This window comes from Heterocephalus glaber, unplaced genomic scaffold, assembly GCF_053883595.1.
Source record: "Heterocephalus glaber isolate CG9 unplaced genomic scaffold, H.glaber_assembly_v1.0 deba00001442, whole genome shotgun sequence".
NCBI lineage: Eukaryota > Metazoa > Chordata > Mammalia > Rodentia > Bathyergidae > Heterocephalus > Heterocephalus glaber.
In genome coordinates, this window is record NW_028258296.1 from 40,431,952 (window position 1) to 40,449,593 (window position 17,642).

The 17,642-nt window shown below is 31.4% G+C and overlaps 1 pseudogene; it reads left to right on the top strand.

The window, feature by feature from the left end:
• Nucleotides 1–16,684, top strand: part of LOC147827707 (uncharacterized) — a 36,415-nt pseudogene extending 19,731 nt beyond the window's left edge.
• Nucleotides 16,685–17,642: the final 958 nt, after the last annotated feature.

Below are 17,642 nucleotides of genomic sequence, written 5' to 3' on the forward strand. Positions count from 1 at the left end.
CCCTATTGAAAAGTATGATTATATACTTTCTTGCCTTTATCCATTTTTTGCTAAAAATTAGTCCTTTAACACCTTAAATTTAAACATGGTAGTTTTCAAAATTGTTGTTTCTGGAGTTACTGAATAAATGAATACATGATCTTTTCTGATTCACTATACAATCATTAAAGTTATTCCTCTATGTTACAGTAATGATCAAATAGTACTTTATTTTTTCATTTCCACTTTCATTAAAATATTTTATTTCACTTAAGAAAAGAACTAATATCTAGAACCTATAAAGAACTCAAAAAATTAGATTCTCCAAAATTAAAGACCCAATCAAAAAGTAGGCAAGTGAATTTAATAGACACATTACAAAGGTACAAATGGCCAATATATAAATAAATGCTGAACGTCACTGCCCATTAAAGAAATGTAAGTTTAAACACTAAGATTCCATCTTACCCAACAAGAATGAATATCATCATCAAGAAATCAAATAATAAATGCTGGAGAAGATTTGGGGGAAAGGAATCCTTCTACATTGTTGGTGGGAATGTAAACTAGTGCAAACACTGTGGAAATCAGTATGAAGATTGGTCAAAAAAGTAAAAGTAGAAATTCCATTTGAGTGAGCTCTTCCCTTTTTAGATACCATCCCCAAAGATGTAAAGACTTCCTATTACAGTTCATAGCAGCACAATTCATAATAGCAAAATCTTGGAAGCAGCCTATATGTCCATCAACAGATGAACAGATAAAGAAAATGTGGTATTTACACACAATGGAATATGATTCTTCTTAAAGAAAGAAAAACTTGAGTTATCTGTAGGAAAATGAATAGACCTTAAGAGCATAACATCAAGTGAAATAAATCAAACACATAAGCTTAAATATCTTCTCTTTTATATGAGAAATCCATATTAAAAATAAAGAGCAAAATAAAAGAAAATAGGAAGAGAGATACAGATCTTTCTTAAAAGCATGAGGGTCAAGGGAGGGAGGTAGAAGGTAGGGAGGGAAAGGAGATAAACATGTACCAACTCCACACAAAGAATGTAAGCATCATGTGCTGCAAACATGTACTAAAAAAAAAAATTTAACTTTAAAAAACTAAAAGGCATATGCTCCTACACTGTTAATATACCATAGGTACAAAAAACAAAAGTAATTACATATTTCTCCAATTGTGAAATTCTGAGTAAATTCTAAGTAGTCCCAAATGAAAAATACCCAAGACATTCCATACACAGCTACCATGATAATACAAAAAACAATGGACAAAAAAATAGTAATTCAGGAAAGGTGAAAAATGAAGTATACCTTGTGTCTATTTGTAAGGGTCTAAAAAGGCTAAGAAACATCTAAGGACATACTATAGTCAACATTTTAATACCTTAAAAAATCCAAAATGACATTTTGTTATTAGCAAAGATGTAGAAGGTAGAAATAGATTTTCATTTCCACTTATTATATTATTTAATGGCTAAGTTAATTAATTCAATTAATAATTACTCAAACTTTTAGTTTTAAAAAGCATCATAAAATTGTAAAAGTAATAATCTTATTAATGTTTTATGATATGTATTATAAAGTTTATTTCATTAGAATCACCAGCAATTAGTGACCATTAAAAATGATCACTATCTTTCAATTTTTTTCACTTTAGGGAAAGGGATTTATGTTCTTATATGACCACTAAAAATGGACATATACACAATTAATTCCATCCAGCCATAAAAATAATTATGAAACCTGTCATTAGTGACAAGATGAATAATACTGGAGATCATTATGTTAAGTAAAATTAGCCAGGCACTTAATGACAATACTAAGTGATCTCACATGTATAATACAAAAAGATAATTTTATAGAAGATTTATATAGATTTCATATATAATATATAAATAATATATAGAGAGGGTCATAGAGTATCAGCTATTAGATGGTACAGTGTGGACAGGGAGTGATGCAGAGAGTTTGATCAATAGTTACAAACATACAAAGGAGAATAAGAAGATCTGGGGTGCTATTGAATATTAAAGGTAAAAATTATGTACTGTATATCTCACAAAGCTAGCAGAAAATATTTTGAATATTATCACCATGATGAGAGGACAGATGTTTAATGTGACCTTCCATAATCATGCAAAATATGCTACTTTTATTTAATTTTCATATTTTACTAGATGATGCATTTATTGTATAATTCACCTTTAGCTTATTTTGATCCACAGAAATTTTGTTTAAAGTGGAAAATAAAAATTGATTAATATTAGAAATAAAATACAGTAATATAGGTATTTGAATTGTTATAAGCTTCTGTTAATACTACTTTTAACAAGCAATAATTTAGTCAAAATATTTGTGAATATCAAAAATTTTTAATTAATTTTATTTTCATAGAAAACTTTTTCTACTTACAAATATCCATATTTCTCTTATACATCTAGTGTTTTAATATTTGTCTATACAACAAAACAATTTGTCAGTAAAAATTGAAAGAAATTGAATGATGTTTTGCTAATTTGTAATAAAATAGGTAAGTCTAAAATACTTCTCAAATATGGGAGTATGTCTGCTGCAATCTTTCAGAGCTGTGGAAATCCAGAAATACTTAAAATTCACTTAGTAAACTGGATGGTCAACACCTGCAGAAAAATAGTTGTGATTCACAGGTACCATGTAGTGAGTGACTCTGAAATTGCAGCCAAGTCATAAGCCCTTGTCCTGAACTAGCTAGGATAATCTGCCTCTCTTCTCTTGCTGAAGGACAATTTTTCTGATGTCTTACCTTTTATAACATTCCTTTGCATTCTTAGAAGTGTAGCATTAATATAGATCTTATACAATTAAATTTAATTTGTGCTTTTCTATGTTTCCAACAAAAGAGAAAACATATTTGGTTAAAAATAACATCATCTGAAGCTTTTCACTTCATTTTACTTATAAATTGTCAAAAATTTGTAAAGATTATCCTATTTTTTTTTTTTTTCTGTACCAGGGATCGAACTAGGGTCCTTGTGCTTGCGCAGCAGGCGGTGAAACCACTGAGCTAAATACCTGGCCAAGATTATCCTATATTAAATAGAAAAAAGTACAAAAGAATAAATTTTTAAGAAAACCTAAAACAAAACAAATTGAAAAATGACAAATGAAATGTTAACCAGAATAAATGGTACATGAAACACCTTGTCCTTAGCCTCAGAGAGAGACAATAATGGAGAAGATTATGCTTTGTGATACACTGTAATAAATTCTATTGACAGAGGCAATAGGATTGGCATGGAACAGAAATAAGACTTTTGCCACTTCAACGTAATAAAAACATCAAATATAGCTTTTGAAATAAATGACCAATTTATGTTTTAAAACCAATTATGTATGCTTGCATTTACAGTATATAATCTTAAATAAAACATAAAATCACGGTCACACTTAATAAATGTTGCAGAAGGATATGTAATATTGTATTTTATCTGTATTTTATGAGGTATAATGAATTCAGATTTGAATTCTGTGGCTCATGATTTAATGTTTTTTGTATTATGTTTTAAAGACACTAAAAAAGAAATTTTGTTTGTAATTATTACCCAAAGAACAGATTTTTAAAATAAATTTGTTCTTCTACTTTTTAGAGTTTGTCAGTTTTAATGGATTATATTTTGCACAAAGAAAGAAAATAATATATGAATTTGAGTTAAAATGTACTCTGATCTATAGGTGTCTAGGATGAGGAATACTTAATATAAGAATAGGTATAGGGGCAAGAGAAAAATTTGAAATTAATTTTAACAGGAAATGCTTTCTATTTTTTATTTTATTTTATTTTATTTATTCTTTTATTGATACAGTTTAGGTATACAATACATTAACATTTGTCATTAAGTGCTTGTACCTGTACATGATGTATCTTCGTTCTTATTTTTTTCCCCGTTGTTGCCTGTGTGCCCTCCATCCCCTCCACCCTTCCCTATTTATATAGATTTTGTTTCCATTTGTTTTTATTTTCTCATAATTTTTCCTTTCCCTTCTTCCCTTTCCCCTTCCCCTCTGACCACCCTTATAACTTTGGACCTTTTCCTATTTCAAATTATCCATTATTCATTTTAATCATTTTAATCCTTATTTACACTTTTAGTTTCTCACACTAGAGAAACTGTTCAGTATTTACACGTGTGTACTATTTATTTCACTTAAGAGTATGGCCTCCATATGCATCTATTTAGCTATAAATGACTCCAGTTGCTCATTCTTTATGGCTGAGTAGTACTCCATTTTATAAAGAAACCACATCTTCTTTATCCAGTTTCCAGTTGATGGGGACTTGGGCTGCTTCCAAGCTTTAGCTATTACAAGCTGTGCCGCTATGAACATGGGTGCACATATATCACTGTCGTATGATTCTTTTAATTCTTTGGGGAAGATACCCAGTAGGGGACTAGCTGGGTCAAATGGGACCTCTAGTCCTAGTTCTTTGAGGTATCTCCATACTGACTTCCACAGTGGTTGCACCAGTCTGCACTCTCCCCAACAATGGAGAAGGGTTGCTTTCTCCCCACAACCCTGCCAGCATTTGTTATTTGTTGATTTCTTGATAGCAGCCATTCTTTCTGGGGTGCGGTGGAATCTCAGTGTTGTTTTCATCTGCATCTCTTGAATGACGAGTGATGTTGAACATTTTTTCATATATTTGTTTGCTGCTTTTGCTTCTTTGAGAAATGTCTGTTCATTTCAGATGCCCATTTTTGAATTGGGTCTTTGAATTTGGAGGTCTGATTTTTTTCAGTTCTTTACATATTCTAACTAGTAGACCTTTGTCTAAGGTACTGCTGCGAATTTTTTTTCCCAGTTTGAAGGTTGTGTCTTAGTTATGTTGGTGGTTTCTTTTGCAGTGCAGAAGCATTTTAAGAAAATGAGATCCCAATTGTTGATTCTCTGTGCTAGTTCCTGTGCTACTAAGGTTTTGTTCATGAAGTCTTTTCCTATACCAATGTCTTCAAGAGTTCTACCTAACTTATTCTCCAACAAGTTTAGTGTTTCTGTCTTAATATTTAAATCCTTAATCCACTTTGATCTTAGTTTAGCACATGGTGATAAGTATGGGTCTAGTTTTAATGTTTGGGAGTTTGAAATCCAGTTTTTCCAACACCATTTATTAAATAGGCTATCTTTCCTCCAATGAGGGTGGTTGGTTCCTTTGTCAAAGATGAGGTTGCTGAGTATGTTTGGAGTTGTTTCTGCATCTTCTAATCTATTCCATTGATCCCTGGGTCTGTTTCTTTGCCAGTACCATGCTGTTTTTATCACATTAGCTTTGTAGTATAGTTTCAATTTGGAGATTGTGATACTCCCAGGCATGTCTCTGTTGCCTAGAAGTGCTTTTGCTATTCTAAGTCTCTTCTGGTTCCAAATGAATTTTTGTATTGTTTTCTCTAGTTCTGTGAATTATATTGTTGGAATTTCAACCCACATTGCATTAAATCTATATAGTAGTTTTGGAAGTATGGGCATTTCCACTATATTGGTTCGTCCCACCCAGGAACAAGGGTTGTCTTTCCATTTTCTTATATCCTACTCGATCTCTTTTTTAAAAGTGCATAGTTTTCAGTGTAGAGGTCTTTTGCTTCCTTTGTTAGGTTGATTCCTAGATATTTCATTTTTTTGGATGCTATTGTAAAAGGAATTGTTTCCTGAATTTCTCTCTCAATGAGTCAGCTGTTTGTGTATAAGAAGGTTTTTGTTTTTTAAGTGTTGGCCTTGTATCCAGCTACTCTACTGAATCTGTCAATTATGTCTATAAGACTTTTGGCCGAGTTTTTTGGGTCTTCTTCGTAAAGTATCATATCATCAGCCAATAATGACAGTTTCACTTCTTTCTGTCCTATCTTTATTCCTTTTATTTCTTTCTCTTTTCTAATTGCTGTGGCTAATATTTCCAGAACAATATTGAGGAGTGCTCACTATGTTCCTGATTTTAGTGTGAAAGTTTTCAGTTTTTGACCATTTAGTATGATGTTGGCTGTTGGTTTTTCATAGATAGCCTTCATCAGGTTGAGATAAAGACCTTCTATTCCAATTTTCTATAGCATTTTTATCATGAATGGGTGTTGGATTTTGTCAAATGCCTTTTCTGTATCTATTGAGATGATCACATGGTTTTTGTCCTTGATTCTGTTAATATAGTGTATTACATTTATTGATTCTCGAATGTTGAACCATCTTTGCACCTGGGGATAAATCAGACTTGGTCAGGGTGTATGATCTTGATGACCCTCTGTATGCTATTTGCCAGTATATTGTTGAGGATTTTTACATCTATGTTCATTAGGGAGATTGGCCTGTAGTTCTCTTTTTGGGTTGTGTCTTTCCCTGGTTTTAGCATCAAAGTAACACTTGCTTCCAGTAATGAATTTGGAAGCCTTGCTTCCCTTTCAATTTCCTTGATAAGTTTAAAGAGTAATGGTGATACTTCTTCTTTAAATGTCTTGTAGAATTCTGAAATGCTTTTTAAATAGTGTATTTTAAGGCGCTTTGAAAATTTTAACAATTCTTAAATAGTTTATCAGTAAATAGTACATTTAATCTAATTAGACATGTTCTAGGAGCAGAAACAAAAATGAACAAAAGTAAAAATGGTAATTCACATGTAGTTCCTTTCATTCACAATTTGGTAATGATTGAAATATTTATAAAACACAAATTCAACTCAATGAATGCTAATTCGATTTGATAGTTATGCAAACATAAAAAACACAAATTAAATTGAATGTTATAAGTTCTATAATAATACTACAATTCTAAGAATGCAAAGGGACGTTGTAAAGGGTAGGGCCTCAGCTAGGAGTATAATATCAATAGAGAGTGACACTATGTCAGTAGTTAGGAAGGCAATTCCATGTGAGAGCATAACAAGGATATTGTGGAGGTTATAAGTTAAAACTAAAACCTAAAGTAGGTATTACAATAAGAAGAACCTTATTAGTCCTAAAAATAATGTTAAAATGTTGATGTTTATTCTTCCACCCCCATTAACTTTATTGGTACATTTTAGGTATAAAATACAGTTACATTCATCATTGGGATATCGTACCATTAAATGAGTCTCTTCGTTCTTATTTTTTTCCCCTTACCTTGCCTTCCCTTCACCCCCTCCACCCTTCCCTATTTGCAAAGACCTTCTTTCCATTTTTTTCCTCTTCTCATATTTTTTCCTTTCATTTTATTTCCTTTCCCCTACCCCTCCCAAATCCCCTGCTCTTTTAGACCTTTTCTTCCTGTTACACAATATCAGTTATACATTTTTTAAATTACAATATTAAGATCTAGGAGACATTACCACAGATTTTACAGAATTTAAAAGGATATAGAAAGCATATTACAAAAATCTTTTTTGAAATAAATTTGACAACTTCTAAGAAGTACCTTGGAAGACAAATTAATGAAACTAACTCTGGAGGAAATATAAAATTTGAATAGCACCTATTAAAGTATATTCCTAGCTTGAAAACCTACCTATATGACAGCAGTAGGCTCATAAACATTTTAACTGATAAATTATATCAAGCAATTAAAGCAGAAAAAAGAAGGAACACTTCTCCCCTCATTTTAGGAAATCAACATTGTGCTAATCCTAAAACTGGATAAAGATAATAGAAGAAAAAAGTATGAACACAGATATAAATTTGTTTAACAAAAAAAACTCTTAGAAGTCAGATCTGGCAGGATGTAGAAAGTGGTTTTTTTATAGGGATGGCAGTGTTGGTTCAGCATTGGAAGATCCACCCCCAAAAGTCATCATTTTAACAGAGGAAAGGAAAAAGCCATATGATCCTGTCACTAGTTGGAGAAAAAGTATTGGACCAAATTCTACAGCTGTTCGTGGTAAAAGCTATCAGGAGACTAGAAGTAAAACAGAACCTTCTCAACAGATTAAAGACATGTACTCCATACTTCCAGCTAGAATGCCTTTTATAAATGGAGAAGATACAATAGTTTCTCCTTAAGGTGGGGAACAAGGGCAGATATGCTTACTCTTTATCTGTCCATTAAACTTTGAAATCTAGTCCCCACCAAAATAGTCTGGCATTAAAATGACATAACTAGGATAGGATTGGCATGGCAGAAGCAAAATCTTTATATGTAGATGAAATGGTCATCTACAGAGAAAATACTAAGAAATCTCTCAGAGCCCCTAGAACTTGTACTTGAATTTAGCAGGATTAGAAAACACAAGGTATATATAAAAATTCAGAAATGAAGAATTGCAGAATTCGATATTGAAATTTAAAAGTTATGTAGGAGTACAAAGGACCCAGAAAAGTTAAAAACAAAAACAAAAACAGTGTTGGAAGAATTTTAGTACCTAATTTTAAGACTACTTCTAAAGCTACAGTAATCAAGGCAGTGTTGGTGTAAGGAAAGACATATAGATCATTTGAATAAAACAGAGAATCTAGAAATAGAACCACATGTATATGGTCCACTGAGTTTTGAAAGATTATTTAACATTAGCATTTTATAGAATATAAACTCAATTCAAGAGCCGAGGAAGAGATAGTGTTTTTAGCAAATGGCACTAGAACACCTGGTATCTGTATATAAAAAATTAACCTCAACCCTTTTTTTCCATACATGAAAGTAACTTGAAGGGATCTATGAACCTAAATAAGAAAGCCTAAAAGTATGAAACTTTAAGAAGAAATTATAAGGGAAAATATTTATGAATTCAGGGAAGGCAAGAACTACCTAGGATACAAAAAACATGATGTATAAAAGAAATCTATTGATAAATGAGATTCCATCAAAATTTAGAACTTTAAATGACATCATTAAAATGAAAAGTAGTCCTTAAACAGACCATATTTATAATGCATATAACCTATGACTAGAATATATAAAGAATTCTTGAAAATTCAGAAAACACATAAAACAACTTTAGTCAAAAGACACATAAGAGATTTTATGCCTTAAAGGGATTTTTCTTGGAAAATTCTTGAAAATATCATTTTCAATTTCAGAAATATAGAAAGGGTAAATATTATATGGTCAAGAGCTATTACTATAGACTTTTGTATAATATTTACTCATGTATTTACATATTATTTTCCTATATGTCAGAATATAATAACTATATATTATAGATCATTTAAATTATTATAACTATTAGGCAATTTAAAATATTTAATCCCTGCCTTCATCTTTTAATATTAATAACAGTAAAACACAAATGTCAAATGATTTAAAGCATACTTATATTCTCATCTATTCATCTAAGAATACCTTTTGTAATGGGTTAGACAATTTTAATTTAACTGTTATTTTTCCCTGTTTTTTAATACATCTTTCCTCTAACAATCTAAGGTTTTGGAATAAAATACAAAAATAGAAAACAACTCTATCCTCAGAAAACTTACCAACATATATTGAAAACAAAAAAGTTATTTTGGTCAGGGTACTGTGGTGGACACCTGTACTCCCATTCTCACTCTGGAGACCGAAGCAGGAGGATTGCCAAGTTCATTGCCATCCTGGGCTGCTCAGTGAAAATTCTGTCTTCAAAACAAACCCAAAAAAGCCAGTAAGTCTGTAGCTGAAGGTCTTGGAGAATAATAACCAATTTGTATATTTTGGCAATGCTAACTGTGTATAACAGAAAAGGCAGATAAAGCTATAAAGGTACTTCTGCTTGGATAGAAGAGAAAAATCATTACTTCAAAATGTATGCTTCTGGTGCATGGTTTCTTTTGTGTCTCAAATATTAGAATCCTTAAAATAAACCTTATAAAATTAAGTAAAAAGAAAAAATTATTTTAAGATATTAAAAACAAGAAAGTTTATAAATTATATAATTATTTTTTAAAACTTGGTGGCCAGGTGTGTTGGTGCACACCTGTAATCTCAGCACTGGGGGGTGGAGCTGAGGAAGGATTGCTGTGAGTTTGAGGCCTGCCTAGTCTACACAGCTAGTTCAAGGCCAGTCTGAATTATAGATTGAGACCCTGGCTCAAAACCAAAACAACTTTTCCTTTCCCTCCTATTTCAAATTATCAATTATTTGTTTTAATTATTTTAATCCTTATTTACACTTTCAGTTTCTCACACTAGAGAAATTAACACTATTTACACGTGTGTAATAGAATATAGCCTCAATATGCATCCATTTAACTATAATTGTCTCTAGTTTCTAGTTCTTTATGGCTGAGTAGTACTCCATTTTATAAAAATAAGAACCAAGATACATCATGTACAGGAACAAGCACCCAATGATAAATGTAAATGTATTGTTTACCTAAAATGTACCAATAAAAGAATTTAAGAGAAAAAAAAGCAAAGCAAAACAAAAAGCCTGTAAAGCAGAGTCAAGGTTGTTGTGGAGTAATTCATCAAAATGTTAAATTCACATTTCAGAGGATCTATAGAAAAAGAAAATGACAAAATAAATATGTAAGATTTTTATTTGGCATTTATATTTTATCCAAAACAGTATGTATTAAAATATGCTGAGATCATTTAATGCTGCAGTCAGAAGTACCCATGCTTCTTTTGAAATTAATTGACAGAATAATTATTTCATAATTATTATGGAACAATATTTCAAAAAGAGGACATTAAATTATGCTTTGTTGTATTTGGACTCAAAAAATTAAGTTAGTAAAACACATATTCTAAAATATTATAAAATATCAATTTCAAATAAACTTTAACTTTTCTACATGCCCTATATTCACTTTTGTAACAGAAAATGGGCAAATACTGGAAAAATATGTTTAACTCACTGCTTATTGGAACATTTCTGTGAGGAGGGAGTTTGTATTAGGTAAGTATAGTCAGAGTTCAAGACCAGAGTAAAAAAGAAACAGAATTTCTGAAACATTAATTTTTAGAAATTATTTAATTTTTAGAATTTAATTTAGCAAGTAATTACACACATATTCTAGGGTAGTCCATGATAATTGGATACACATGTATAATGCATAATAATCAAAACTAGGTAGTTAGCATTCCCACCTTCTTACACATTTTTTAAAGTTTTCAACTGATGTAATAATTGTACATATTTACAGAGCACAACAAAATGGATTTAATTGAAGGACATTAAGTGAAACAAATCACACAGAAAGACAAATTCTATGTGTTCTCCATACCATATGGATAGTAGAAAATATGTATCTGAATGTAGAGTAGTGATTCGTGAACTCTAGGAAGGATGGTGGAGGAATGAAAATAGAAGAGTTGGAAAATGAGTACCAAAACATAGTTCAATAGAAGTAATACACTCTAATGTTCTATAGTACAATGTTTAAAGACAGTTCTCAATAATGTTGTATATTTTTTTAACTTTGTGTATGTTTAATGAATAGCTAGAAGAGAGGAAGAGGAGGAAGTCCAAGTTCCAGACACAAAGTAATGAAAGAAGATGGATTTGATCAGTACATATTGTATACAGGTATGGAATCTTGGATGTTGTTAGGTAGGGAAAAAGAATTTGGGAATAGTTAACTGCTAAGCACCTATGTTATTTGTCCATCACTGTTCTTGAGTACGCAGTTCTGCCTTCTCTCAATCAATGTTATCGGTAAAAGCAAAAGTGGAACCTGATTGTAATTTTTTAAAGGGAAAATAAGAGTCAGTGTTTTGAAAACAGTGCATATTAATTTTGAAATCTGATGTGTAAGTTATGAAAGTAAAGAGGGTGTGTGTGTATATATATATATATATATGTATATATGTAACCCTCACCCTATAGATGTGTTTATTATGAAATCACCACAGTGTATTTTCACTATTTGTAATTCCTGCTTCTTTAATGTCCCTAAATTGGGCAAGAAAGATCAAAGGTATGTGTGGAAATCAAAATGGTAATAGAATGAAATATTGACCCAGATCTTCACTCAATAAAATTCCTGACTCCATAGTTTAATCCCTCCTCCACCAACATCTCATGTGCTTTCCTCCATCTAAATCAGTGGCAATTTGATGATCTCTTTCCTTAAGGCCCATTGGCTGCACTAACTGTTGTTTAGGAGTGCCACTTTTACTTTAGCTACTGTATCTGGTTTGAAATTGGCGGTTGTACTCTGTTGTGTGTGTGTGTGTGTGTGTGTACATATACACATTGCATTTTTTGTTTTCTTTATCCATTCTTAGGTTTATGAATACTTCTTCCAGTATATTGATTATAGTTTCTTGGTTATTACAAGCAGTGCTCCAAGGAGTATAGGAATGTAAATATCTTTTGGAGACACTTATCCCATTTTCACTACAAATATAGCAAATATAAGATTGCTTAATCATAAAGTAGCTCCCCTATTTTTAAAATTTCATACACTTTTCCAAAATGACTGTACTTATTCATATACTCAACAATAGTTTATAGTGGTTTATTTTCTCCATGCTCTTGATAAAATTTGTTTCATTATTTTGCTATTTACATTTTAATGATAACCATCCTAATATTTGAGCTGAAATCTCATGTGGTTTTAATTTACATTAACTTGATGAATATGAAAGTTGAATTATTTGTGGATTAATGTGAATTAAAATATTCTTTATTTTTAAAATTTTTATTGGTTTATGTTTGCAATATATAATAATTCTGCTCATCTTTAGGAAATGGTACATTTATATAAAGTAGCTTGAACAATTTTAACCCTGCTACCCTTCTCCTTAACATACCCTCCTCTTCCTGATCATCTTGCTTGTTTCCCAAAAGCCTTTTTGTTCCCTTACAGTTCTCTTTGATTTTACTTATTTGTTTATTTTTTAGGTTTCTAATATAGCATAAAACATTTTACTTTGTGTCTGACTTATTTCATTTAAATTATAGTTTTAAGTTCCTTCCACTTTCTTGCAAATGACATGATTCCATTCTTTTTGTAGCCTAATAATATTTTATTGTGTGTATCACTATACAAAAATGTCTTTCATTCTTTAGAGAATTTACCCAGGAAATACAGAGCTGGGTCAAATGAATTTTTTTTTTTTTTTTTCCTGGGCATGGTGGTGCACACCTATAATCCCAAAATTCAGAAGGCTGAGCGAGGAGGATTGTCATGAGTTTGAGGGCAGCCTGAACTACAGAGCAAGACCCTGTATCCAAAAAAAATAGGACAACTTTTAATATTATCAGGACTCTCAATACTGATTTACATAATGGTTGTACTACTTTACATTCTCACCAACAATTTAGAAGACTTTGAAAAATGTCTTATTCAGTTCATTTGCCAAAATTTTTATTGGGTCATTTGTTTGGGGAATGTTATTTTTTAATTTATGTTCTAGATATTAGTGATCTATCAGAAGAGTAGCTGATCAAAACTTTTTTTTCCACTCTGTAAGTTGTTTTTCCTCTATGTTGATTGTTTTGTTTATTGTGCAAAAGCTTTTAACTGGAATAATCTTATTTGTTAATTTTTATATTATTTTCTATGCTATCAGATTTCTGGTCAGGATGTATTTTCCTGTGCCTACAGTTTCAAGTGTTTCCCCTATATTATCTTCTAGCAATTTTAAAGTTTCTGTTTTTTCTTGACTTTTATTGGTACATATTTGCATTACAAAATATTATATTCATTATAGGGAATTGGTATATGTACACAACACATTTCAATTCTTTTTTTCCCTTTCCCTCCATCTTCTTTTTCTTTTCTACCATTAAATTTATTTACCTTACAAGACCTTATAAAGTTAATTAGTATATAAACAGACTGAAAACCACCTCATAGCCCAAAGAACATAGAAAACACGTATGACAATTATAATCAATTAAGGTACACTTTTAGAAATATTGTCCACCCTGGAAGTTTGTTTTTATATATAGGTCTTAGGCCCATTTTGAGTTGATTTTTGTACAAGGTGAGAAATATGGATCAAGTTTCAATCTTCTAGACATGATTTTACCATTTTTTCCAGCACCACTTATTAAAGTGGCTATATTTTGTTCAACATAAGTTTTTGGCTCCTTAGTCAATACTCAGATGGTTGAAGGTGCATGGGGTTGTTTTTGTGTCTTCAGTTCTATACACTTGATCTACATGTCTATTTTTATTCCAGGATGTTATTCCATATTTATTCCATATTTTATGGCACAGTGTTTTTTGTTTTGTTTTGTTTTGTTTTTTTGGTTTTGGTACCAGGACTTTGTGCTTGCAAGGTAAAGCATGCTGTTTTTGTTACTGTAGTTTTGTAATATAACTTGAAATCCAGGATTGTGATTCGTCCTTCTTCAATCTTTTTGCTCAGGATTGCATTAGTTTTTCTGGATCTTTTCTCATTCCATATAAATTTTAGGACTTTTTTCTAGCTCTTTGAAAAATTGTGTTGGTATTTTAATAGGGACTTCATTATATTGTAGATCTTTTGGGGGTAATATGGCCATTTAATGATATTAATTCTGCCTACCCAGGAACAGCTAGTGTTTTCCATTTTCTAACATCCTGCTCAATTTCTTTCTTCAGAGTTCTCTGGATTTTATTAGAGATGTCTTTTACCTGTTTGGGTGGGTAAATTCCTACATTTTAAAAGTCATTATGAATGCAACTGACTTCCAATTTTTTTTCAGTGAGTACATTTTAACTTATAAAAACACTATTGTTTTTTGTGTTTTGATTTTGTAAACTAAAAGATTGATTAATTCACTCTAAGAGTCTTCTGTTGAGGATTATTTTGTGGTATTTTTCTTTGTTTGGGGGGAGTCTTTTATGTAAAGGATCATATCTCCAAAGAAATTACTTTCCTTCATATATATTACATATCAAGTTACACAATAGTTTATATGTGTTCATTTAAATTTTAACATGAATGGACACTGTGAGTTGAGAAATTTAGATTATGGTATCATCACTGCCAAAAAGTTGTACAGTATGGTTTTTTTTTTTCTCAAAGCTTTAAATGTTTAGGATTTGAAGAGAAATTTTGAAAAAACAACTAATTCACTCTAAGTAAAAAATGATTCTTGATCAACAGGTGAATAAATACCAAAGATAGCTGGAATGCTGGAAGCCAAAAAAGCAGGTGTTGACATTCAATGACATGGCCATTGATTTCTACCCAGAGGAATGGGAATTCCTGGACTCTGCTCACCAGAATATGTATAGGGACGTGATGTTAGAGACTTATGGAAACCTGGTCTCCCTAGGTTTTGCTGGCTCTGTGCCTAACCTGATCACCTTTCTAGAGCACAGTAAAGAGCCCTCCAATGTGAAGAGACAAGAAACATTGGCTGTATACTCAGGAGGACATCTCCAGCCCTGTGCTCATCCTACTGTTAAATCCTCTAAGAATCCTCCAGCGATCTCACAGGACTTTCATAGTAATAGCCCAAGTCTTTCCTTTCACCTCTGTGTCTTCTCATTTTGCCCAAGGTGTTTCATCAAAACAGGGCAGAAACTGTTCATTCCAGAATATGACAAAGGGAAGGCACAGTATTTGTGGCCATGACAACTTACAATTTAAAAAAGAATGGGAAAATATGGGTATGAAGATCAGAATGCATGCTATAATGGATGTAACAAATTTGTGACAACTAAAGAAAGCAAAAACTTCACTGCTAGCAGAGATGAACATACAGCATTTCAGAAAAAAACTGAGTTTGTACTTGCTACTTTTAAAGACCCACATGTTTTTGTAGGTGAATATTCACATCAAATTTTGAAACATGCCATTTCACTCAAAAGAAATTCGGAAAATCTAAGAATGAGACCAGTCCATGCTTTAGTTCATCATTTGAAAAATTTTATATGCAACACTGGATTAAATTTTGAACCATTCATTTTGGTATACAATAAATTTAAAAGTGAAGCACAAATTCCTAAATGTGATCAGGTTAGTTTTTTCATGAAAGGTTCATTATTCTGTAATCAGCAAATACGTCTTCCCAATACCAAGGTAAACAGTTTTCATGAATATGGGTCATTATTTACCCATCCATTATCACCCAATCAATATCTGGATATAGGAATCTGCAGTTGTAAAGAATGTGGTAAAGCTTTTAAAAGTTCTTCAAATCTTATGAGACATGAGAAAACTCATAGTAGAGAGAAACCTTACAAATGTAATGAGTGTGGAAAAACCTTTAATAATTGCTTATACCTCAGTCACCATCAGAGCATTCATAATGGAGAGAAGCTATATAGATGTGAAGAATGTGGTAAACCATTTAACTGTCATTCACACCTTACTCAACATCAGAGAATTCATACTGGTGAAAAATGTGGAAGAATGTGGCAAATTCTTTACTCATTGTTCAAGTCTAACTCAACATCAAAGAATTCATACTGGAGAGAAGCTTTTCAAATGTAATGAATGTGGCAAAGCCTTTAATAAGCACTCAAACCTCTCTTTACACCAGAGAGTGCATACTAGAGAGAACACAAACAAATGTGAAGAATGTGGTAGAACCTTTGGTATTTGGTCTACCCTTTCTATACACCAAAGAATTTACAATGGAGAGAAACTTTACAGATGCAAGGAATGTACAAAAGCCTTTAGCTATTCTTCTCTCCTTAGTCAACATCAGAGAATTCATATTGGAGAGAAACCCTACAAATGTAAAGGATGTGCCAAAGACTTCAGAAATGATGTAAGTCTTCCTCAATACCATAGAATTCATAGTGGAGAGAAGCCCTACAAATGCAAGGAATGTGGTGAGGCCTTTATTCGCTGTTCCCTTCTCACTCAACACAAGAGAATTCATACATGACAGAATGTTTTCAAATGCAAGCAATGTGGCATAATCTTTAACTTTCTTTCTATCCTTAGTAAATACCAGAAAATTCATAATGGAGAGAAGTTATACAAATGTAAAGAAAGTGGCAGCATTTCAAATGACTCAACTTAACAACAGAGATCTCATACCAATGGAGAGAACACTTACAAATGGAAAGAACATTTACTCTACATTACAGAAATTATACTGAATAAAAGCCCTACAATTGTAAAGAATTTCTTGAAATCATTACTAATTGAAACTCTACAAATGTAAAGAATGTGGCAAGGGTTTTAATAGAAGTTCAATCCTAATTCAACTTGAACCTATGGTAATTAAATTTCAAGTAGTTTGGACAATATTATTTGTTTAAGTTATTTATTTCTCTTAAAATTTGAAATTATTATCATTATATGAGTGTAGTAATAAGCCATAGATGTTTGAATCCTGAATTAAATGACCTCAGAGCTTGCCATTAACGTACATTAAATGAAATATAAAAACCTTAAAATCTTGTTATAAATTTTGCAAATAAGAGAACTATAGAAATATTTATTATGGTTATGAGTTCATTTATATCTATTGATAAGGAATTGGAATTTGTGGAACAAAAGTTTTTTTTAAAAAAGACTTAGCTCTTTATTAGCAAACCAGAAACTTCACATATGTGAAAAATCTGTGTTATTTTGACTAAGTTTATCCATATAAAATGTCATGGTTCCTATTCTAAATCTCCCTATACTAAATATACTGTTTTTTTCCAATTCTTTGTTACTTAAGAAAAAACCTTAAAAGGCTTAATAGATGAAAGTTTATAAAATTTTATGTGAAAATACCCAATAATTACCTCTGTCCAGGTGATGCAACGTTGAATGAGACCTTATTTTCAGCATATTCTCTCAATAAGAATGCCCTGTTTGTAAAAATAAATGTGTAAGCTGATTTGGGGGTA